This window comes from Eriocheir sinensis, chromosome 4, assembly GCF_024679095.1.
Source record: "Eriocheir sinensis breed Jianghai 21 chromosome 4, ASM2467909v1, whole genome shotgun sequence".
NCBI classification, from domain to species: domain Eukaryota; kingdom Metazoa; phylum Arthropoda; class Malacostraca; order Decapoda; family Varunidae; genus Eriocheir; species Eriocheir sinensis.
This window is the reverse complement of record NC_066512.1, coordinates 22506549-22532245: the sequence shown is the minus strand read 5'-3', so window position 1 is coordinate 22532245 and position 25697 is coordinate 22506549. Positions and strand designations below refer to the sequence as shown.

Here is a 25697-nt window from a genome sequence, read left to right as displayed (position 1 = left end):
AACGATAAGAACAACTACAATAACAACAACAACACTAATAACAACAAAACACCGACGATGAAAATAACAACAATGATAACAAGAAATTCAAGAAAAAAACAACAATTACGAAAAGAAAACAAAACCAAAAAAAAACAAAAACAGATGACCATAAAAACAACCTCCAACAACCGTCAAAAAAACAAATACAAACAACAACAACAAAAATGACAAACACACACACACACGCACACACACACACACACACACACACACACACACACTAAAAAAAAAAAAAAAAAAAAACAGTTGGCAGACCAGAACCGAACCGAATCACCGTTACCCGCACCTTTGTCTCCCTCTCTGATGCCCATTGTAACGGAGCCGGTGTGGGGGCGTGGACAAGGGTATTATTAGGCTCAAGGGCGGGGGGGGGAGTAGGGAAGGGCGGGGCAGGGCTGGGAGGAAGTGAGATGGAGGCTGAAGAATGGACTGGTAATACTGTGGGAAATGATGAGTAAGATATGAGGATGAGTAAGATGAGACGTGTAAATAGGGATGTGAGGGGTTTGAAAGTGAGTTGGCAATACTGGGAGAGATGAGTAACGTGAGGAGGATAGGAATACGTGTTAATAATTGTGAGGTGAGGAAGTGAATCAGGGTTTGAAATGGAGGTGGCAATAGTGTGAGAGGATGAGTAAGATAAGGAGGATGAATAGAAGTGTAAGTAAGTATGTTAGTGGTTTGATAATGAGTTGGCAATACTGGGAGAGATGAGTAACAGGAATAGGATAGAAATACGTGTTAATACTAGTGAATCAGGGTTTGAAGTGGAGGTGGCAATAGTGTGAGAGGATGAGTAAGATAAGGAGGAAGTGTGTGAGTGGTTTGAGAATGAGAGGATTAAGGAAGTTGCAGAGGATTAATGGACGTATAGATAAGAATGTGAGGGGTTTGAAAATTGTGTTGGTAATACTGTGAGAGGATGAGTTAGATGAGGATGATTAAAAGACGTGAATGGAGTTGTGAGAAAGTGATTAATGGCTTGAAAATGAGCTGATAATACTGTGAGAAGATGAGTAAGATGAGGATGATTAAAAGACGTATATAGAGCTGTGAGAAAGTGAGCAATGGCTTGAAAATGTGGTGGTAATACTGTGAGAGGGTGAGTACGATGAGGATGATTAAAAGACCTAATTAGAGTTGTGAGGAAGTGATTAATGACTTGAAAATGTGGTGGTAATACTATAGATGGATGACTATGATAATGAGGATAATAAGTCGTGTAATTAGAAAGCATACTAATAAAAAATGTAGGAAAATAATGAAGAAAACGAGAACAGGAGATTATGATAAGCGATGGATGGGTATGATAATGAAGATGATAAGTCGTGTAATTAGAAAACATACTAATAAAAAATGTAGGATAATAATGAATAAAAAAACGAGAACAGGAGATTATAAGCGATGGATGGGTATGATAATGAGGATAATAAGTTGTAATTAGAAAGCATACTAATAAAAAATGTAGGAAAATAATGAATAAAAAAACGAGAACAGGAGATTATAAGCGATGGATGGGTATGATAATGAGGATAATAAGTCGTGTAATTGAAAAACATACTAATAAAAAATGTAGGAAAATAATGAAAAAAAAAAACGAGAACAGGAGATTATAAGCGATGGATGGGTATGATAATGAAGATGATAAGTCGTGTAATTAGAAAACATACTAATAAAAAAATGTACGAAAATAATGAAAAAAAACGAAAACAGATTATGATTAGCGAAAAATGATGGAGCAAGTAATTATATGCAGATTAAGAAGATCATGCCTGAATTACGATTATATGTATGTTTATTCTGATTTATGATTACGAGATTAGGACTGAATAGATAAAGAAATAGGAAAAAAAATCGTTGAGTAGATGAATGAGAAAATGGTTACGTAAAGAATAGATAATGTGAATGGGAAATAAGTAAGTGATAGAGTTGGTAAGGAAATGGAAAAAAAATCAGGGAATAAGTAGATAAAAGAGAGAATGGGAAGATAAATGATAAATGTGAATAAATAGCATCACGTGAGCGAAAAATAAAGAAAAAATAGAAAAGAATATGAAAGAACTGCCAATATTTTTTTTGTATATGATTCACTGTTAACTTTTCTTCTCCCTTCCTTCCTTCCTTCCTTCCTTCCTTCCTTCCTTTTTTTCTTTTCTTCTACGCCGTACCTCATAATGGAAAACAAACAAACTAACTAACAAATAACAAATCTACACACACACACACACACACACACACACACACACACACACACACACACACACACACACACACAGACACACACTCCCTTCTCCACACACTCCCTTACTAAACCTCTCTCTCCTCTTCTTTCCTCCTTTTCTTCTTTCCTCCCTTCCCTCCATTTTTCCTCCACTATGTAAGGCTAATGGAAAAAACAAGTAAATATGATGAGGGAAAAAAAGGAGGGAGGGAAAAAGGAGGAGGATAACGAATGGAGAGAGAGAGAGAGAGAGAGAGAGAGAGAGAGAGAGAGAGAGAGAGAGAGAGAGAGAGAGAGAGAGAGAGAGAGGAAAAAAAGTGGAGTAATAGCCTTGGATATATACTTGCAGGAGAGAAAGAGAAGGAGAGAGGGAGAGAGAGGGGTAGAAAGGGAGGGGATAATGAATAGGGAGGTAGAGGGAGAGAAAAATGGAGAGGAGGTAGAGTCATTTCCTGTGCAGTGGAAGAGAAGGGAAGAGAGCAAGAAGAGTAATGAGAAGGAGAATAAAGGAGGCAAGAGGGAGACATGACAAGGTTAGATTATGGAGGAAAAAAAGAGGAAATGAGAAGTTTGCGGAAGAGGGGGAAGAAATAAGAGGAAGTAGAACAAAGAAAGAGAGAAGAGAGAAAGAAAAAAGAGAGATAGTATATAATTAACGATGATGATGTTAAGTAAATCAGAAGAAAATTAAAGAGAACAAAGGAGACGAAAGAAGAGGTGGAGAATTAGGAGGAAAAGGAAGGAGGAGGAGAAGAAGAAAAAGAAGAAGATGAAGTAGTAGTAGTAGTAGTAGTAGTAGTAGTAACAGTAGTAGTAGTAGTAGTAATAGTAGTAGTAGTAACAGAAGAAGAAGAAAAAGAAAAGGGAGACGAAGACGAAGACCAAGAAGAAAAAGAAGAAAATGAAGAAGAAAAGAAAAAAAGGAAAAGAAGAAAACGCAAAAGAAAAAGCAAAAGAAGAAAAAGAAGAGGGGGAGAGGAGGAAAAAAATAGAAAAAAGAAAAATCATACAGTCGTTGGGGTAAAAGTTTTCTTCCTACCTTTTGTTGTTGTTGTTGTTGTTGTTGTTGTTGTAGTTTGAGGTCGATGACGTCACACGGATCTTCTTGACCTCGATAGGAGATGAAACCGATCCGTCATTTTATCTCTTCCCTCACTCCTCCTCTCCTTAATAATTCCCTCCTCCTCCTCCTCCTCCTCCTCCTCCTTCAACAATACACACTTACCCTCTTCTCCGAGCTTATTTTTTCTGCCTTCATTTCTTCCTCTTATCTCATGGTTCTTCTTTTATCCTTTCCTTTCTTTTCCTCCTCTCTTCTGTATTGGTATTATGTCCTACCCTGTCGTATCCTTTTTCCCTCTCCTCTCCTTCCTTATCCTTCTCTTATCCTATTTGTCTCATGTCCTGTTCTGTGATATCCTTTTTCCCCTCTCCTCTCCTTTCTTATCCTTCTCTTATCCTCTCTATTTGTCTCATGTCCTGTTTTGTGATATCCTTTTTCCCCTCTCCTCTCCTTTCTTATCCTCTATTCTCCTTTTCTCTTCTTCTCTCTTCTCCTTTTCTCTTCTCCTTCTTTCCTTTCCTCTCCCCTATTTTCCTCATTTCTACTCCCATCTTCTCTCTAATCCCTTCCCTGTTTTCTTCTCCTCTTTATCCTATCCCTTTTACTCCCTATCTTTCCTCTTTTCCCCTCTCCCTCTCTCCTCCACTCCATATCCTTCTCTCTCCATCATCCTCCCCTTCTCTCTCCCTCCCTCCCTCCCACACACAACAGGTGCCTCCAGAGATAACGTCCTCTCCCCCACCTTTCCTTTCCTCCTCTCCCCTTCTCCCCTCTCCCACCTGCCTCACCTACCTCCCAGCTACAACAACAAACATTCCCGGGAGAGAGAAAATAATAAAGTGAAAAAATAGATAAATAAATACACAAAATAATAAGCAAATTGGAATATATATATAAATAGACGCTTTCCCACCTCTCGTATTCCATCATCGACCCCAATGCACTGATGATGATGATGATGATGGAGTGGATTCGAACCCTTGCCACGTATAGAGAGTCTCCCCTTATCCTCACCTGGTCAATTAGTCTCCGTCAGGTGTTGCTTTAACCTTCTCCTTCCCTTCATTTGTCTCTGTCCGCGCTGCATTTCCTCCTCCTCCTCCTCCTCCTCCTCCTCTTTTGCTCTTCTTCCTCTTCCTTCTCGTTTCCTCCTCCTCTTCCTACTCCTCCTCCTCTCTTGCTCTTCTTCCTCTTCCTTCTCGTTTCCTCCTCCTCTTCCTCCTCCTCCTCCTCCTCTTTTGCTCTTCTTCCTCTTCCTTCTCGTTTCCTCCTCCTCTTCCTCCTCCTCCTCCTCCTCCTCTCTTGCTCTTCTTCCTCTTCCTTCTCGTTTCCTCCTCCTCTTCCTACTCCTCCTCCTCTCTTGCTCTTCTTCCTCTTCCTTCTCGTTTCCTCCTCCTCTTCCTCCTCCCCCGCTCCCCTTTTGCTCTTCTTCCTCTTCCTTCTCGTTCTTCTCTTTCTTTTCTTTCTTCTCTTATGTTTTTTTTATTCTTGTTCTATTTCTTATTGTTCTTTTTGTTGTTCCTAATTTGTGTTGCTGTTGTTCTTGTCCTTGTTTGAGCTCTCCGTTTTTCTTGTTCTTGTCCTTTTCTTGTTTTGTTTTTTCGTTTCCTTCTTTTTCTTCTCTCTCTCTCTCTCTCTCTCCAACAGGACATGCCAAAGAGAAGGTTTTCCCCACTATCTTGTTGCTTTAAGCGTGCACAGGAATAGCAACAACAACAACAACAACAACAACAACAACAACAACAACATCAATAACTCTTCGTGTCTTCCTCCCTCCTATAATATATCCTTTGCGGGGGACTTGCTTCCCTTAGATGTGCTTGGGAGTTAAATAAAAAGGAAGAGAAGGATTGAACTACACTCTGAAATGAAAATGTCGAGAAAGAAAATGTATTGTGCAGCTTTCCTTCTTCTGTTTTTTTTCTTATTTTCTTGTTTATCTTTTTCTTGTTTATTTTTTTCTTGTTTATATTTTTGTTCTTGTTCTTCTTGTTCTTGTTCTCTTGGTCTTCTTTTTATCAACTTTTATTTCTTCTTCTTCTTCTTCTTCTTCTTCTTCTTCTTCTTCTTCTTCTTTTTCTTCTTCTTCTTCTTCTTCTTCTTCTTCTTCTTCTTCTTCTTCTTCTTCTTCTTCTCTTCACGCAAAAATGTTTCCCTTCTTCAATCGCTCCTGCAAAAGATACACACACACACACACACACACACACACACACACACACACACACACACACACACACAAACACAAAAAAATCACTTCACCACTTGACATTATCGATAGAAGACAAACAGACAAACAGATATATTGCTTTCCTTTACTACTGAGAAAGAGAAAAGAATAGAAATAAAAAGAACAAGATGAATTCGTGTGGTGACGGAGGAGGAGGAGGAAGAAGAGGAGGAGGAGGAGGAGGAGGAGGAGGAGGAGGAGGAGGAAGAGGAGGAGGAGTGTAAGTGTTAAGAAGACAAAGGAAAGGCGAGAAGAGGAGAATGACCGGGAATGATGCACTGAAATGAGGGAGGAGGAGGAGGAGGAGGAGGAAATAAAGGAGGCAGGTGGTGGGGGTGAAGGAATTGGTGATAAAGAGAGATTGGATGGGAAGAGAGAGAGAGAGAGAGAGAGAGAGAGAGAGAGAGAGAGAGAGAGAGAGAGAGAGAGAGAGAGAGAGAGAGAGAGAAAGCAGGAAATTGAAGCGATCAGGTTTGTAACGAAGAAGACGAAGCAGAGGAACGTCTTTTTTTCCTCTTTTTTTTCTTTAATTAGTGGTGATTGGTATTGTTATTTTTTTTCTTTTTTTCAGTTATTGATCACGAGTTTTTTTTTCTATTTTTTAAAGTGTAAAAGAGAAAGTCGCCTTCTTGTTGTTGTTGTTCTTCTTCTTCGTCAGGAGGAGGAGGAGGAGGAGGAGGAGGAGGAGGAGTCTTTTTCTTTACCTTTCTCTTCTCCTTTATTCTATTTCTCCATCTCTCTCTCTCTCTCTCTCTCTCTCCCCACACACACACACACACACACACACACACACACACACACACACACACACACACACACACACACACGCTAATTGGGACACTAAAAGCTTTCCCAACGAGATTAAAAGTCGGCGATAGAATGATTGAAGTTGATTATATTATTCAATTATTTTTTTTCACTTTCATTTCTGGCAGGGAAGGGCTGTCCGAATTTATCTTCCGTTTCCTTTTTTTTCTTCACTTTTCGGTACTTTTGGAAGAGGCTGCCCTTTTCTAATGTTTCTCTGCTGCTATATTTTACGTGTATCTGTTTATCTCTGTTAATATATTTCTCTCTCTCTCTCTCTCTCTCTCTCTCTCTCTCTACTCCTCTTCTCTGCCTTTATTCTGTTCCTTATCTCTATTTATCTCTATTTATCTCTATTTTCTTTTTGTTTTCCTTTTCGTCTCTTATCCTTTTCCTCAGCCTCTATTCTGCCCTCTCTAATCCTCTATCTATTTATCTCTATTCTTTCATATCTCTCTCTCTCTCTCTCTCTCTCTCTCTCTCTCTCTCTCTCTCAGTATTTATCTCTCAATCTATATTCTTTTCTCTCTCTCTCCACTCTTCCTCTCTTCCTCTCCATCTCTTCTTCCTTAAAAATGTGGACAGCGGGCGATCTCATTAACTTGCATCGCTTTTTGTATCATTTTTACTTCCGACTTTTACCTGGAATATCCCTCAATTTACCTGCTGCTCCTCTCCGTGGCGGGGCGTTTACCTTTACGTCTTTAGGAAGGAAAGGGAAGAAGAAGAGGGAATAAAATAAGACCTACAAATGAGAGAAACAAAAGGAGGAAGGGGAGAAAAGGAAGGTAAAAGGAGAGGAGAGGAGAGGAAGTGAAAGGAAGAGAAGGAGAAGGAAGGGAAGGGAAGGAAGGAAGGAAAGGGAAGGAAGAGAGAAGGGGAAGTGAAGGGACGAAGGAAGGAAGGAGGAGAGAGGAGAGGAGGGAGAGTAAGGGAAAGGTAAGATAAGGAATGGGAAGGGCAGGGAAGGGAAGAGAAGGAAAGGGAAGGGAAGAGAAGAGAAGGGAAGTGAAGGGACGCGAAGGGGAAGAATGGAGGAGAGGAGAGGAGAGGAGAGTAAGGGAAGGTAAGATAAGGAAAGGGAAGGGCAGGGAAGGGAAGAGAAGGAAAAGGAAGGGAAGGGGAGGGAAGGGACGCGAAAGGGAAGAATGGAATAGAGGAGAGGAGAGTAAGGGAAGGTAAGATAAGGGAAGGGAAGGGCAAGGAAGGGAAGAGAAGGAAAGGGAAGGGAAGGGAAAGGAAGGGAAGTGAAGGGACGCGAAGGGGAAGAATGGAGGTGAGGAGAGGAGAGGAGAGTAAGGGAAGGTAAGATAAAGGAAGGAAAGGGAAAGGATAAGATGTAACGGATTATATGTCTCATCTGTTTGCTCTTTTTCCTCCTCTCTCTCTCTTAGTTTGTCTTTCCCTTCTCATTTTTTCCTTTCCATTTCCTTCATTTGCTTTTCCTTCTCCTTTTTCTTTTCTTGCTCCTCTCCTTGGCTTTCATTTAACCTGTTTTCCCCTTTACCTCCTCTTTCTTAGTCTGTCTTTCCCTCCCTTTTCTTTTCCCTTTCCTCTTTTTTTCTTAGTCTGTCTTTCCCTCCCTTTTCTTTTCCCTTTCCTCTTTTTTTCTTTTCCCATTTTTTCTTCCTTTTGCTCTTCTTTTTCCTTTGTATGAGTGTGGTTTAACTTCATACACAATCTGTTTTTTTATTTTCTTCTTTTCCTCAGTTTATTAATATTATCATTTTCCTTTTGTCTTTCCTTTCTTTTCCTTTTCAATTTTCTCTTCCGTTTCCTTTATGCACGCTCTTTATTTTTCATTTTCTTCTTTTCCTCAGTTTATTATTTGTATTATTTTCCTGTTCCTTTTGCTTTCTTTTCCTTTTCAATTTTCTCTTCCGTTTCCTTTTCCTTTTCTTGTGTATGAGTGTCGTTCAGCTATATTCACGATCCTCTTTTTTTTCTTTTCCTTCTTTTCCTCAGTTTATTATTATTATTATTTTCCTTTTCCTTTCCTTTTCTATTTTGTTTTCCCTTTCCTTTTCATTTCCTTTACTTTAATCTCGATCTCTTTTTTTCCTTTTCTTCTTTTCCTCAGTTTATTATTATTATTATTTTCCTTTTCCTTTCTTTTCCTTTCAATTTTCTCTTTCTTTTCCTTTTTTTTTGTGTGTATGAGTGTCGTTTAGCTGTATTCACGATCTTTTTGTTCTTTTTCTTCTTTTCCTCGTGTTATCTTTTGCATTGTTTTCCTTTCTGCGCGAGGGAAACATTCTGGGAGCCCTGTTTACTATGACTTAGCGTGCCTCTCCCCTTTAGCCCTCTTCATCTATGTAAGCTTCGGGATGAGGAAGAAGGATAAGAACATGAGAAGACTCCACGATGACTTCTCTCGCTCCTCGTCCTCTTCCTCCTCCTTCTCCTCTCTCTCCTTCGCTGATGATAGCAAGGGTTAGAAAGGAGGCGAGGAAAGAAAAGAATGAATCGACAGCAGCAGAAGAAGAAATGGAGCAACGTTTGTCGGGCTCTTGTGTTGCTTCTTCGCTTTAATTTCCCTTGAGCTGTCTCCCTTGCTGTAAAAAAAGAAAAAAGAAAAACGAGACTGAGATGCGCACTGAGACCACGCGCAGTTATTTGAGCGGTGAGTGAGTCTTTTCTTTCTCTGCACTCTTTTTGTTGCCCTTGAGCCGTCTCCTTTGCTGTAAAAAAACAAAGTTACATCACACGCCCTCAAATTTACCTTACCTTCACCTTAATAGTCTATACCTGCAGTCTCTTCCTCCCCCTAATAGCCAATCTTGTGTATGGTGTTTGGTTTGTTGATAAGACGTAGGGTCCATCTGCTACTCCGCCACTCTCTCCCCACTCCCATGTATAACCTTTGTGTATACACCTACCCTCCTCTCTTCCCGTTTTTCACATTTTTTTTATCTGTCCTTCACTTCATCTTCTACCGCTGTCCAAACGCATTCTGTACATATTTTTTCTTTATTCTTCTGTACATATTTTTTTGTATTCTTTTTCTATTCTATTTTTCTTCTTTCCTCTTCTCGTTTCTCACTTTTTTTTTTTATCTCTGTTTTTCATTTCATCATCTACCGCTGTCCAAACGCATTCTGTACATATTTTTTCTTTATTCTTCTGTACATATTTTTTTTGTATTCTTTTTCTATTCTATTTTTCTTCTTTCCTCTTCTCGTTTCTCACTTTTTTTTTTTATCTGTCCTTCACTTCATCTTCTACCGCTGTCCAAACGCATTCTGTACATATTTTTTCTTTATTCTTCTGTACATTTTTTTTTGTATTCTTTTTCTATTCTATTTTTCTTCTTTCCTCTTCTCGTTTCTCACTTTTTTTTTTTATCTCTGTTCTTCACTTCATCATCTTCTACCGCTGTCCAAACGCATTCTGTACATATTTTTTTCTTTATTCTTCTGTACATATTTTTTTTCTATTCTTTTTTATTCTACTTTTCTTCCTTTTCCTGTTTCTCACATTTTTATTTCTGTTCTTCACTTCATCATCTACCGCTGTCCAAACGCATTCTGTACATATTTTTTTCTATTCTTCTGTACATATTTTTTTTCTATTCTTTTTTACTCTACTTTTCTTCCTTCCTCTTCCCGTTTCTCACATTTTTATTTCTGTTCTTCACTTCATCATCTTCTACCGCTGTCCAAACGCATTCTGTACATATTTTTTTCTATTCTTCTGAACATATTTTTTTTCTATTATTTTTCTATTCTATTTTTCTTCCTTCTTCTTCTCGTTTCTCACATTTTTTTATCTCTGTTCTTCCCTTCATCATCTTCTACCGCTGTCCAAACGCATTCTGTACATATTTTTTTCTGTTCTTCTGTACATATTTTTTTCTATTCTTTTTCTCTTCTATTTCTGCTGCCGCGCCTTTTCTCGTCTTTCTCGTACATTTCCTCGTAGCAGATTCTCAGGGTCCGTGTGTGCAGGTATTCAGGCATTTGGGGTCAGAACGTTTCCCGTCACCCTGCTGCCCTTATCTCCCGAGGCCAGACGTTCACAGACAATGGAAAACAAACAGACTAACGCGTGGATGCTCTCACAGACAAACAGGGTAACAGACAAAGAAACGACACAAAAAGAGACAGACAGACATAAAAACAGACATAGAAAAGCATATACACACAGATAGACAGACACAGACAAACAGACAGACAAAAATTCAATCACACAAACAGACACACACACACACACACACACACACACACACACACACACACACACACACACACACACACACACACACACACACACACACACACACACACACACACACACACACACACGGCAGAAAACAGAACACGAAGCGGAATTCAAGTCGTGTTTCACCTGTTATTTTTTTTCGTTTTTTTTTTTCAAACACTCACGACCTTGAAGCACATAAACAAGAGAGAGAGAGAGAGAGAGAGAGAGAGAGAGTGTGTGTGTGTGTGTGTGTGTGTGTGTGTGTGTGTGTGTGTGTGTGTGTTTGTGTGTACAGCGGCGCGCCAATGGGCCTTTACGTCACCTGTAGCTCACCTGTGTAACTCTCTCTCTCTCTCTCTCTCTCTCTCTCTCTCTCTCTCTCTCTCTCTCTCTCTCTCTCTCACACACACACACACACACACACACACACACACACACACACACACACACACACACACACACACACACACACACACACAAACACAAACACAAACCGACTAAAATAACTGACTCCAAACTTATCCCACCTTTCCTAACGTGATATCAAAGGGCTTCAGCAGGACAATGGAACCTTCACTCTGCCTCTCCCTTCCTTCCTTCCTTCTTCTTCACTCGGTAGGCGTTAGTGAAGAGTGTGCTTGACAGGGAATGGACAGGCTGGAGACGTGACATGCTTGGGGAGGGAAAAATATTGGGAAGAGAAGCCGAAGTAAGCGAAAGAGGAGCAGACGACAAGGAAGGAAGACAATAGAGGAGGAAGAAGTGAGAAAAAGATGATACGGGAAAGGAATCGAAAGAGGAATAGAGAGTGAGGAGAGGAGAGAAAAAGGAAGAACAACTAATAAGAGAAGCGGAGCCGATGTTTTTTTTTTTTTTTTTTTTTTTTTTTTTACAGCAGAGGAGACAGTTAGAGGGCGTAACAAAAAAAAGAAAACAATAATGAAAAAAAAAAGCCCGCTACTTACTGCTCCTGAATAGAGTATACAGAGGAGTGGCCAAAAAGAGAACTAAGCGAAAGAGGAGCAGACGACAAGGAAGGAAGAGGAGAAGAAGATGACGATAGAGGAAAAAGAAGTTAGAAGAAGAACGGGAAAGGGATCGAAAGAGGAATAGAGAGTAAGGAGAGAAAAAGGAAGAATATCAATAAGAAAAGCGGGAGGGAGAAAAATAGGAGGAGACAGAAAGAGAGGAAGAGAGGATAACTTTGAAAGGGGTAAAAGAGAAAAGAAAAACGGGAAAAGGATCTAAAGAGGAATAGAGAGAAAGGAAAGGAGAGAAAAAGGAAGAATAACTGATAAGAGAAGCGCGAGGTAGAAAAATAGGAGGAGACAGAAAGAGAGGAAGAGAGGATAACTTTGAAAGGGGAAAGAAGAGAGAAGAAGAAGAACGGGGAAGGGATGGAAAGAGGGATAGAGAGAAAGGAAAGGAGAGAAAAAGGAAGGATAACTAATAAGAAAAGCGGGAGGTAGAAAAATAGAAGCAGACAGAAAGAAGAGAAGGAAAAAAAGGAAAATGAACAGAAAAAAGGAGAGAAAAGGGGAACAAAAAACACATTAAGAAAAGAAGAGTTAGAGAAGGATTTAAAGAGGGAAACGAAGAGAAAAGAGCAGGCGTAGGAAGCGTGAAATAGGAACAGACAGCAAGGAAGGAAAAGAGGAAGACTAATGGAGGAAGAACTGAAAAGAGGAAGCAGGAGTAAGCGAAGACAGGAACAGGCAACATGAAAGAGGAAACGAGGAAGACATGGAGAGGAAGTGGAAGGGAAAAGAGGAAAGGAAAGCAAGGAAAGGAGAGGAGGAGGAGGAGGAAGAAGTGAAATGAAGACCCGGAGTGGACGAAACAGGAACAGGCGTCAAGGAAGAAAGGAAGGAAGAGAGAAAGACGAAGAAATGAAAGAGATAAAAGAGGAACCAGAGAGAGAGAGAGAGAGAGAGAGAGACAAGGACAGACATCAAGGCAGGAAGGCTGAGAAGAAGAAGACGTAGAGAGACAGAGAAACAGAGAAGAGAAACAGAGGAAACAGAGGACTCGAAACAGGAACAGAGAGATAGACAGAAAGGAAGGGGAAGGGAGATGCGACTAAGACTGGAAGAATGAATAGCTTGATAAAGGAGAGGAGATGGAAGACAGGAAACAAGGGAAAGAAAGACAGAACGTATGACTTCAGAAGAAAGAATAAATATATTAGCCGAAAAGAAAAGGAGGAGGAAGAACAAAAGGAGAAGTTGGACAAAGAAGAGGGAGAGAAAGAAAGGAAGAAATACAGTTGCGGAAGAGACGGGGGGAGAGAAAGGGAAGGAAAGGAATGAGAGTAAAAGCAGGGCAGAGGAGAAAGGGAGAGAAAATTAACGAGGGAGAGAAGGAGTCTTGAAAGGAAGTGAAGGAAAAGGAAAGAGACTTGGAAATACAGGAACGTAGGAAGAAGGAAAGAAGGTCAGGAAAGGAAGGATGGAAGGGAAGGAATGGGAATGGATGGAAGAGGAAGGGGAATAAGGAAGGGAAGGAATAGGGACAGACAAAAGAGGAAGGGGGAAGAAGGAAGGGAAGAGAGGAAATCTGGGAAATAATAAAGAAATATAATCAGGAAAGAAAGCATGGAAGGGAAGGAATAGGGGCTGATAAAAGAGGGAGGAAGGGGGAAGAAGGAAGGGAATTCGAGAAACGGTAAAAAACGAAGGACAGGTCAAGGAAGGAGGGAAGGAAGGGAAAGAATGGAGAAAAGATAAAAGGGAAGGAGGGAGGGATTAGATGATTGATGAGAGGATAGGAGGAAGGAGAAGGTTAGTAAAAAGAGGAAGGAAGAAAAGAAACAGCTCAATAAAAGGAAAGGAAGGAATGGAATAGGAAAATATAAAAGAGGGAGAGAAGAGAAGATTGATGAGAGGAGGGACAGGAGAAGGAGGCGGGTAAGAAAAAAAATAGAAACAGAGAGAGAGAGAGAGAGACCAATACGGTATTGTTCGAATGATGAACGACTCATTAAGACGTCAATTTCAGATGTGGTCTTCTCCTCCTCCTCCTCTTCCTCCTCCTCCTCCTCCTCCTCCTCCTCCTGCTACTCTTCCTCTTCCTCCTCCTCCCTCTCTTTCTTCTATTCTCTTATTTTTTGTTGTCGTTGTTGTTGTTGTTGTTGTTGTTGTTTTTCTTCTTCTTCTTCTTCTTCTTCTTCTTCTTCTTCTTCTTCTTCTTCCTTCATATCCTCCTCCACATCCTTTCCTATCTCCTTATTCCTTGTTTATATTTCCACACCCTTTCACATCCTCCCTTGTCAGCACACACCGCAGATCACCCACCCACCCACCCCTTTCACCTCTTTCTCACCCCTTCTTCACCTCCTCCCTCCCCCCCCCTTATCCATTCCCTCGGCGAGCCCTCCATCAGACTACCTTTCCCGCCGCGCTCCACAGCCTGCCTCGTCGCTCGCTTAATTACCGGTGATCATCTACGTAAGACTCACCTCTGTTTCCTGATAGCGTCCGTACTGCCTCCTGCCCCTTTCCTCCATTCCCCTTCCTTCCACTTACATCCTCCCCTTCCTCTTCCTCCTCTTCCTCTTCCTCCTGTCCACTTCTTCCCTCTCCTTCTCCTCATTCTTTCTCCTTGCCCTTCCTTCACCTTCCTATCCCGTCCACTCGCTTTCTTTTTTTTCCTTTCCCCTCCTTTTTCTCATCTGTTTGCCTTTCCCTCCCGTCTACTCACCTCTTCCCACCACTCCTCTTCCTCATTCTTTCTCCTCTTCCCTTCCCATCCCTCCCGACCCGTCCATTCTCTTCTCCTTCACTCTTCTCCTCCTCTTCTTCTTTATTCCTTCTTCCCTATCATCTTCTCCTCCCGTCCCTACCACTTCCCTCTTCCTCTCCTCCGCTCAAGTCCTTCCCTTTCACTTTTTTCTTCTCCCATTCTCTTCCAGTTTCACTTTCTTCTCTTCCTCCTTTCCTTTACAGTTTCCCCTCTCCTTCCTCTTCTTCACTCCTCCCTTCTCTCTCTCTCTCTCTCTCTCTCTCTCTCTCTCTCTCTCTCTCTCTCTCTCTCTCTCTCTCTCTCTCTCTCATGCACTCACTCTCCTTCACAGTTTCCCCTTCCTCCTTCCCTCCTCCTTCCTTCCCTCCTCCTACCCTCTTCCTCTCTCACGCTCTCCCTCTCCTTCACAACATTCTTACCTTCACTTTATTTTCTTCATATTTTTTTTCCTCGGTGACCTCCTTTTTCATACAACACTTTACTCCCTCCCTTCTTCCACTTTCGCTCCACTTAGGCTTTTCGTTTAGTGGCCTTTTAACTCCTCTCTCTATTTCAACACCTTTACCTGTCTCCTCGTTACTGTATTTACCTGTGCCCACACCTGCTCTGTACACGCTAAGCGGTTATTAGTCCGACCATGCACTTCATTTTCCCTTCTTTACTTACTTACTTAGCTACCCACCTTACCTTCCCCTACATTATTATTATTATTATTATTATTATTATTATTATTATTATTATTATTTACAGTTAAGGGGGAACTCAAAGGCAAAAACACTATAACTAAAATAAAGTAAAGTAAAGTCATATAAAAAACCCCCAGCATGAAAACAATAAATAAATAAGGAATAATACAAATGAATGATACAAAAATAAATGAAAAAAAAAAAAACACTGGCCCTGATCCTGTAAAAAAAAAAGTCGATATTAAGAGTAGCCAAAATGAGAGGCGGCTTGATACTCTCCTCTTGAAAGCGTTTAAGTCGTAGGCAGGACACACACTTGCAGTAGACTAAGCTTGACATCACTAATTTTTCCCATTCTCTCTCTCTTTACTCCTTTTTTCAACCCATTTCTATTTTTTTTACTACTTTCCCACCCACCTCAGATACAAACTATACCCACCATCTTCCTCTTTAATTTTCCCATTCTCTCTCTCTCTCTCTCTCTCTCTCTCTCTCTCTCTCTCTCTCTCTCTCTCTCTCTCTCTCTCTCTCTCTCTTTTTTGCAACCTATTTCTATTTTTCACTACTTTCCCACCCTGCTCAGATACACACAGCTCTCAGTAACCTCTAATTTACCCCCACCAGCCCATACACTTGCATTAGTAGACCACCAGACCTTACCTTACTTATCCCCATCCTCTGTTTTTTTATCTCTCTTTCTCTCTTCCTTTTCTTCTCTTTCTGCAGTACACACCTAACTCATTTTCCCCCTTTCTTCTTTATTTTTCATTTTCCTTTTTCTTTCTCTCTTTCTCCATTCATTTCACACGTATCTCCTGTTTTTTCTCTCATTCTCTTCCAGTTCTTCTCTTTCTGCAGTACACACCTAACTCATTTTTTCCCCTTTTCCTACACTCTTCACATTTTATTTTCCTTTCTCCTTCTCTCTATCATTCTTCTACACGTATCTCCTGTTTTTTCTCTCATTCTCTTCCTTTTCTTCTCTTTCTGTAGTACACACCTAACTCATTTTTTTCTCTCTATTTCCTACTCGCCTCATTTTTTCCCCTTTCTCCTTCTCTCTCATTCTCCTACACGTATCACCTTTTTTTTCTCATTTTCTTCCTTCTCTTCTCTTTCTGAAGTACACACCCAACTTCCTTTTTTTCTCTCCTTTTCCTACACGCTTCATTTTTTTCCCTTTCTCCTCTATCATCCTTCTATACTTTTCACCTGTTTTTTTTCTCTCTTTCTCTCTCCCACGCCTCACCTCCACTCCTTCACACCTATCCCATACATCCCACTCATACCTTCCTTCCACCTTTTTTCCTCCACTCTCACTCTCATCCATTACGCACTTTCCTCCCTCTCTCCCTCCTTCCCCTTCATTCACCCCCATCCCCTCTACCCCTCCTTCCCACGTCCCTTCCTTCCACTTTTCTCTCCACTCTCCTTCCCATCCATTACTCCCTCCTCCTCCTCCCCTCTCCTTCCCATCACACCCTCTTCCCTTACCTTCCATTTACCTTCCTTTCACTTTTCTCTCCACTCTCCTTACCATACATTACCTTTCCTCCCTCCTCCTCCCTCTCCTTCCCATCACACCCTCTTCCCTCACCTTCCACTTCCCTTCCCTTCACCTTTCTCTCCACTCTCCTTCCCATCCGTTGCCTCCCCCCCCTCCCCCCCTCTTCCCTTACCTTCCACTTAGCTACCTTCATCACTGCAACACCTAGATTTACCTTCTCCTCCCTTTCTACCTTCGTACTTCCTCCCTCCCTCCCTACCTACCTACCTTCTTTCCTTCCTACCTTCTCTTCCCTACCTCCTTCTGCCTGTCTACCTCCTACTTCTTATCTCCTTCTTCCTATATATCTCCTCGTCTTCTACCTATCTACCTTTTCCTTCCTTCCTCCTTATAGCTTATCTACCTCCTTCTTCCTACTCCCTCCTATCTCCTCCTTCTCCTCCCCCTTCCTACCTCCTCCTACCTACTTACCTCCTCTGTTATACTTTCTTCCTATCTCCTCCTCTTCCCGACCTCCTGCTCCCTACTTCCTATTTACTTCCTCCTTCCTACCTCCTCCTCCTCCTCCTCCTCCTCCTTCCTACCTCTTCCTACTTACCTCCTCTTTAATACCTTCATCCTATCTCCTCCTCTTCCCCTACTCCAGCTCCCTACTTCCTATTTACTTCTTCCCTTCCTACCTCTTCCTCCTCTTCTTCTTACTGCCATTAGGTTAAGATTTATCCTTCCCATTAATTCGTTTCCCATAAGTACCTTCGCTCCCGTATGACATCGTATATTACAACCTCCTTACAGTAGTTTTCTCTCCACTTACCTCCATTTGCCAACCCATTAAAGCTCAAGTCATCCGTTTTCATTAGTTATCCTCACCATTCATTCGTTTTCTTCGTTACGTACCATCGCCAGCATCTCATATCTTCGACTATATATGGCATCTTCCTCCTAACATCACTTTTCTCCCATATGAACACCACTTTCTATCTGTCTATCTATCTATCCATTAACTTGCTATTAAAACTCAAGTCCAGTTTTTCTTCGTTACGTACCATTGCCAGCATCTCATATCTTCGACTTCGTATGACAACTTCCTCCTAACATCACTTTTCTCCCATATGAACACCACTATCTATCTATCTATCTATCTCCCCCCGAAATTTACCTCTCTTTCGGCCACCTCTTTTGATTTTTTTTGTAGGAGCAGCGAGTAGCGGGCTTTTTTTTATTGTTGTTTCCTTTTTTTTGTGCTCTTGAGGTGTCTCCTTTGCTGTAATAAAAAAAACTTGCTATTAAAACTCTCTTAAATTCCACACCATTTGTTTTTCCATTAGTTTCCATCGCTCAAAGTCCAGACCGTTCGTAAGCATTAATTTCTACATATCACCTTCTCTGTCTCTCCTTCGTATATTTTCCAACAACTTCAATTACTTCTCGTTTCATTTTAACCCGATAGCGGCGACGGGCCAAATTTGTGGCTTTACCGTGTACCATCGATGGGCCAAATTTGTGGCTTTACCGTGTACCATCGACGGGCCAAATTTGTGGCTTTACCGTGTACCATCGATGGGCCAAATTTGTGGCTTTACCGTGTACCATCGACGGGCCAAATTTGTGGCTTTACCGTGTACCATCGACGGGCCAAATTTGTGGCTTTACCGTGTACCATCGATGGGCCAAATTTGTGGCTTGACCGTGTACCATCGATGGGGCAAATTTGTGGCTTTACCGTGTACCATCGACGGGCCAAATTTGTGGCTTTACCGTGTACCATCGACGGGCCAAATTTGCATATCACCTTCTCTGTTTCTCCTTCATATATTTTCCAACAACTTCAATTACTTCTCGTTTCATTTTAACCCAATAGCAGCGACGGGCCAAATTTGTGGCTTTACCGTGTACCATCGACGGGCCAAATTTGTGGCTTTACCGTGTACCATCGACGGGCCAAATTTGTGGCTTTACCGTGTACCATCGATGGGCAAAGTTTCTGCCATGATATAAACCTCCCAAGATAGATGATGCATAAACTGATCACAAATGCGTTGATATATATTATGAAATGATTTGCGTGAGTGATGATTCTTTCTCATTATTTTGCTTAGAGGGACCTTTAACCTAACCTAACCTAACCTAACCTAAGAAACACGACCCCAGCAGCTACCGGGTTAAACCATTTCGGCACTCGGTAACTTCACGCTATTCGTTTCCATTACTTTCCTTCAAATTTTCATCACTCCCTTTCAACAGTTTCCATTTATTTCAATCCCAATAAATCACTCGCCTACTCCCCATTTACACCAACATTGTCTCTCGTAAAGTCCATACCATTCGTTTCCATTAGTTTCCGTCGCCTTTCCATCACATCTTCGTATAGTTTCCCTTTCAACCCGTTATGTCACTCCTTTTTCCATTCTACGTCCGTTTAAAATCACCTTCGCACACACTTTCCTTATAGATTTTCATTCCTCACATCTTCTCTCCACCTTATCATATTCTCTCTCTCTTGTTATCTTCGTCCTTACCTGTCCTCACCTTCACACCACCTCCTCACCTTCGTACACCTTCCCACACCTCTTCCTCACCTTCACTCACCTTCACTATCCTTTCCTTCTATACGTTTTCATCACATCTTCTCTTCACCTTCTCATCTTTTCCTCCTCTTGCTATCTTCGTCCTTACCAGTTCTCACTTTCACACCTCTTCCTCACCTTCACTCACCTTCACTTACCTTTCCTTCTTCACGTCTTAATCACATCTTCTCTTCAGCTTATCATATTCATCTCCTCTTGCTATCTTCGTCCTTACCTGTACTCACTTTCACACCTGTCCCTCACTTTCACTCACCTTCACTTACCTTCCCTTCTACACATCTTCATCACATCTTCTCTTCACCTTCTCATATTCATCTCCTCTTGTTATCTTCGTCTTTACCTGTCCTCACCTCCACACCTGTTCCTGCCCCTCACACATCTCTCTCACGACAACCTTTCCCTTTTACGCACATCATCATCGCTCCTCTTCACCTTCATCTTCTCATATTCTCTTCCTCTCACTCCTTTTTCCTACCCTTCCTCTCCCCCCTTCCCCCCATCTCCCTCAACCCCCTCTCGCTTCCATATCTCTCCCGTCTCTTCCCTTTCCATACCCCATACCCCTTCTCCTTCCTTCCTCCCTCTCTTCCTCTCCCTTCCTTTCTCCTCCCTTCCTCTCCCTTCCTCTCTCCTCCCTTCCTCCTCTCTGCAGGCCTTCGAGGTGTTTGTTTCCTCAACCTTGACGGATCTGCAGAGACTCCGAAGGGCACTGGAGAGAGAGAGAGAGAGAGAGAGAGAGAGAGAGAGGGAGAGGGAGAGAGTGATTTTCCTGCGTTAATGAAAAAGAAAAAAAAAACGTGAAATATATGTTTGAATTACTTTGATTGGGTCTCGTAAAAAACGTTCAAAGGAGAAATTTATGGGAAGGCAGACATCGAAAAAACACACTCACAAAAAAAGAAAAATGACCATCGTGTTCGGGAAATGAGTGTGTGCAAATAACAGACAGACAGACAGACAGACAGACACAGGAACGACGAAATGAAAAGACACAAGGACTGAGAAAAACAAATAATGAAAAACAAAGTGGGTCAGCTGCAGACGCCTGAAGGAAGCAAGGGAGTAAATAAAAAAAAGAAATGAAACAAGACAGGAATAAGTGAATTACAGAAGAGAACAAAAGCTTTAGGAGGAGGAGGAGGAGGAGGAGGAGGAGGAGGAGGAGGAGGAGGAAAACAGACTCAAGAAGATAGGGTAATAAAACAGAGAAGAGGCAGAAAAATAGATTGAAAGGAAGCATGGAAGGAAAATAAGAAATAGATAGATAGATAGATAGATAGATAGATAGATAAGGAGAGAGAAAAAGAAAGGAAAGAAGGAAGGAGGGCAGTAAGTTATAGTAAAAAGAAAGAGAAACATAAGAATATACATTGATGATAAAAGAGAGTAATAACACACACACACACACACACACACACACACACACACACACACACACACACACACACACACACACACACACACACACACACACACACACACACACACACACACACACACACACACACACACACAGGCAAACAAACAGACTATAAAAAGAAATGTAAGTCAAGTTAATCTTTTTTTGCGTGCGTGGGATGCGTGAAGGACCTGTTGTGTTGTTCCTCTCTCACGCCTTTCTTTCTTTTCTTTCTTTCTTTCTTTCTTTCTTTCTTTCTTTCTTTCTTCTCTTCTTTCTTTCTTTTCTTTCGTCTGTTCCATTTTTAATCTCGCCTTGTGGTGCTGAGTGATTTTTTTTTTCGTTCTTTTTCTTTTCTATCTTTTCTTTTTTCTTTTTATTTTTTTCATATCTTTTTTTCTTTCTCCTTGTGATGGGTGATATTCCTTTGACTTTTTCTTTCTTTTTCTTTCTTTCCTTCTATTTTTCATTCTTACTTTCTTTTTCTATCGTTTTCTTTCTTTCATCTGTATTTTTTTTAACTATTTTTGTGATGAGTGATTTTCTTTTTTTCTTTTTTTCCTATCTTTCATATCTATCATTCATCACTTATTATATTCTTGTGGTGATGGGCATTTTTCTCTATCTTTCTTTCTTTCTTTCTTTCTTTCTCTCTCTTATTTCTTTTTCTGTTTGTTTATCTTCGTTTTGTTTTTTCTTTCTCTTTCTTTCTTTTCTTTCTTTTCTCTCTTCCTTCCTTTTTCTTTCTTCCATTAGTCATATTTTAGCTTGACCTTCTAGTTAGTGATGGCCAAGGAAAACATCACAGTGTTTATATGTTTTCCTGCCTGTCATTTCCTATCCCTTTCCTGGCTTTACTTTCCCTCGAGATTGTGGGCAAGGAAAATATCAGTCCCCCACTAGCATGTTTTCCCTGCTTGTCTTTACTTTCCCTTATCTGTTCTTATTCTAGTTCGAGTTTATATGAATGAAAACATTGAAATATCGTATGCGTTTGTTTTCGTATCTTTTTCGTATCCTTTTCTTTCGTTTTCTTTTCGTTTTCTTTAATTTCCTTTTCTTTGCTTTTCTTTCCCTTTCTTTCCTTTCTCTCCTTTCCTTTTCTCTCCTTTTTCTTTATTCTTCTTTCCTTTCCTTTCTCTTCCTTTCCCTCTCTCCTTTTTTTTCCTTTCCTTTCCTTTCCTCTTCTTTCCTTTCTTTTCCTTTCATTTTCTTTCGTTTCCTTTAGTTTCCTGTCTTCTCCTTGCTTTCTTTTGCTCTTCTTTGGTTTCCTTCCCTTCTTTTCCCTTCCTTTTCTCTCCTTTCCTTTATTTTCCTTTCCTTTCCTCTCCTCTCATTTCCCTTCCCTTCCCTTCCCTGCCCTTCCTTTCCTTTCTCTTCCTTTCCCTTCCTTTTCTTCTCCCTTTCCTCTCCTCTCCTCTCCTTTTTTCCCCTCCTCTTCTTTCCTCTCTTTTCCTTTCAATTACTTTTCTTTCCTCTTTTCCTTTCTCACGCAACCTTGAAATTACAGGCAAGGGAACACCAGGACTTCTTATGTGTATTATTTCCCCTCCTACCTGTCCGTTCCTCCTCCTTTTCATACGCTGCCTTGAGATAATAGGCGAGAAAAACGACGGAATTACCTGTGTTTATTTTGTTCCCTCTTGTCCTCACACTTTTCCGCCCTTTTCTTACCCTGACCTTGTGGAAATGGGTCAGGAAATTCGGCAATGGCTCTCTATGCTCCTTTTCCCTTCTGCGTTCCTTTCTCTTTTTCCTATTCTTTCTTTTCTCTTGTATTTTTTTTCTTTCTCTCTCCTATACACCTTTTTGCCTTGCGTGTCTTTCTCTCTCCTCTATCCACCCCTTTCCCTTCCATTCCTTTCCTTCTCTTTCCTATTTACCCGTTTGCATTACGATTTTTTCTTTTTCCTATTCATCCTTTTCTCTTGTTTTTTTTTTCCTTCTCTCTCCTATCTATCCTCTTCTCTTCTGTTTCTTTCCTTCTCTCTCCTATCCACTCATTTTCTTACTTTTCTTTCCCTCTGTTTTCTATCCATCCTTTCCTCTTGTAATTCTTCCCCTCTCTCTCCTATCCACCCTTTTTCTTGCTCTTCTTTCTCTTCTATCCACCTTTTTCTCTTCTATTTCTTTCCTTCTCTCTCCTATCCACTCTTTTTCTGCTCTTTTTTCTTTCCTTCTCTCTTCTATCCAACCTTTTCTCTACTATTTCTTTCCTTCTCTCTTCTATCCACTCCTTTTTCTGCTCTTCTTTCTTTCCTTCTCTCTTCTATCCAACCTTTTCTCTTCTATTTCTTTCCTTCTCTCTCCTATCCACCCTTTTCTTTTCTCTTCCTAATTCTTTCCTTCTCTCTCCTATCCACTCTTTTTCTGCTCTTTTTTCTTTCCTTCTCTCTTCTATCCACTCCTTTTTCTTACTTTTCATTCCCTCTCTCTTCTATCCACCTTTTCCTCTTACTTTTCTTTCCCGTTTTCTCTTATCTACCCTTTTTCCTGCGTTTCTTTCTCTCCTATTCACCCTTTTCTTTTTCATTTTCTTTCTCTCTTTCTCTCATTTTCTCCTGCGTTTCTTTCTCTTATCTCTCTCTTCTATCCGACCTTTTCATATCCTGTTTATCCTCCCTTTATCTCCCATGTCCTATTCTTATCTTAACGTTGTAATACTGTGGGTCAGAACACCTCTTCTGTATCTGTTATTTTGTTTTGTTTTTTTTCCCTATCTTTTTTGTCCTGTTAATTTCCTGATAATCTAAGGAAACTTTATAACTATCTGTGTCTATCTTTTCCTTTTCATCTTTTCTCTCCTTTTCTCTTCTTCATCATAATTATATTCTGTTTGTCTACCTAAAGATTCCCCACCTCATATACCTGTTTTTTTCTTTCTCTTGTTCTTCTTTTCCTCATTTCTTTGGCCTTTGAATTCCCCGATAACATTGCATAACATTACGTAACATTTTTTACTACGTCAATGTCATCCCTCCTCTCGCCTTCCCTTCCCTTCCCTTCCCTTCCTTTCCCTTCTGTTCCCTTCCGTTCTATTCCCTTCCCTTCCCTTCCCTTCTCTTCCCTTCCCTTCCCTTCCCTTCCCTTCCCTCCCATTCCCTTCTCTTTCATTCCCTTCCCTTCCCTTCCCTTCCCTTCCCTTCCCTTCCCTTTTCTTCCCTTTCCTTCTCTTTCATTCCCTTCCCTTCCCTTCCCTTCCCTTCCCTTACCTTCTCTTCCATTCCTTTCATTTCATTTCATTTCATTTCATTTCATTTACTCCCTCTTTATTACTCCGCCAGTGTCTCCCCTTCACATTTCCTCTACTCCTCTCTCCTTTTCATTCCTTCCCTTGCCTTCTCTTTCATTCCTTTCCTTTCCTTTCATTTCATTTAATTTCCTTTACTCCCTCTTTATTACTCCGCCAGTGTCTCCCCTTCACATTTCCTTTATTCCTTTCTCCTCTTCATCATATACACACTCTATCATAGGTTGGCATGATAACACACTATCGCTTCTCACATTAACAATTTCTAAGGGTTAAAGACGGGGTCAGTCTGGTTCTAATGAGTGTTTCTTCAGGTTCATGGTACAGAAGAAGGGTCAAACTAACACCAGGGTCATAAAACTACTCCTGGAAATGCCCACAACTCCTACGAAAGCCTTGTCAAATGTGTGCTTCCTTAGGTTCATGGTACAGAAGAAGGGTCAAACTAACACCAGGGTCATATAACTACTCCTGGAAATGCCCACAACTCCTACGAAAGCCTTGTCAAATATGTGTTTCCTTAGGTTCATGGTACAGAAGAAGGGTCAGACTAACACCAGGGTCATAAAACTACTCCTGGAAATGCCCACAACTCCTAAGAAAGCCTTGTCAAATATGTGCCTCCTTAGGTTCATGGTACAGAAGAAGAGTCAAACTACCACCAGTGTCATAAAACTACAAAACTACTCCAGGAAATGCCCTAAACTCCTAAGAAAGCCTTGTCAAATGTGTGCTTCCTTAGGTTCATGGTACAGAAGAAGGGTCAAACTAACACCAGGGTCATAAAACTACTCCTGGAAATGCCCACAACTCCTAAGAAAGCCTTGTCAAATATGTGTTTCCTTAGGTTCATGGTACAGAAGAAGGGTCAAACTACCACCAGTGTCATAAAACTACAAAACTACTCCAGGAAATGCCCTAAACTCCTAAGAAAACCTTGTCAAATGTGTGCTTCCTTAGGTTCATGGTACAGAAGAAGGGTCAAACTAACACCAGGGTCATAAAACTACTCCTGGAAATGCCCACAACTCCTACGAAAGCCTTGTCAAATATGTGTTCTTGGGCGGCGAAATGTCTCAAAATACGACTCTATGTATCTCTCCTCGGGAATTCCCCTATCGCCACTATCAACCCCCATTACCCCAGTTTACGCTCCCTATCTGAGTCTCATCCTGGCCGTCCACATCCTGTTTACTCAAGTGCCCCCTCCTCCTGCTCCTCCCGGCGACCTCCTCCTCCTCTTCTGTTGTCGCCGGGCTCTGGAAGTGTTGGCTGTGCGGAAGACGCTGTACAGGTGGCGAGGTGAAGGAGATCAGAGCAGGGACAGAAGGGGAGAAGTGAGAGAGGGGATATAAGTGTTGAGTCTCAGAATATATGAAGTTGTTGGTGTGTTGTGAGGTTGTGGTACGTGGTGCTTCTACTGTATGGTAAGGGAAGATTGTTGGTTATTGTTCTTGTGCTTTGTGGTAATTGCATGTTAGATCATTGTTGCGCTTTTAGTCTTTTGTGGTTTATAGAGTTATTTTTTTCTGCTTCATACACGTTTATTTTTTCTTTATTTTTAAGCCATGATTGTAATATTTGTGATCTTCTTTTATTCATGGTATTATTTGTAGTCTTAGTTTATATATCTATACACTCTGATGCACTTCTACATCACTGTTGTACTTTTGGTTAGTCCTTTTTTTTTTATTCTTGCAGCAAAGGAGTCAGTTCAAAGGCATAAAAAAAAGGAAACAAATATGAAAAAAAGCGAGTCTACTTAAAACTCAGTTACTTTTTAAGCCACTCTTTTGCACTGGTGTGGCTTAAAAAGTAACTGAGTTTTAAATAAATTGATTAACCATAAATACAACACTGAAATAAACGTGCATATAAGAGTGAACAAGTAAATAAAATAAGATTACAAATATTGCCATGAATAAATTATGACTTCAAATATTACAATGGTGTCATGATTATG

The 25697-nt window shown here is 40.8% G+C and overlaps 1 protein-coding gene across 5 annotated transcripts in view; it reads left to right on the top strand.

Moving 5' to 3' along the window:
* Positions 1-25697, top strand: part of LOC127009952 (G-protein coupled receptor moody-like) — a 204967-nt gene that overhangs the window by 89017 nt on the left and 90253 nt on the right. Inside the window, exon 1 of one of the 5 annotated variants that reach the window (XM_050883525.1) lies at positions 24970-25161. The exons of the other annotated variants lie outside the window; for them this stretch is intronic. The gene's annotated coding sequence lies outside the window, so the exon portion shown is untranslated. Of the gene's footprint in view, positions 1-24969; positions 25162-25697 lie in introns of those variants that run through there. 5 annotated transcript variants of the gene reach the window in all.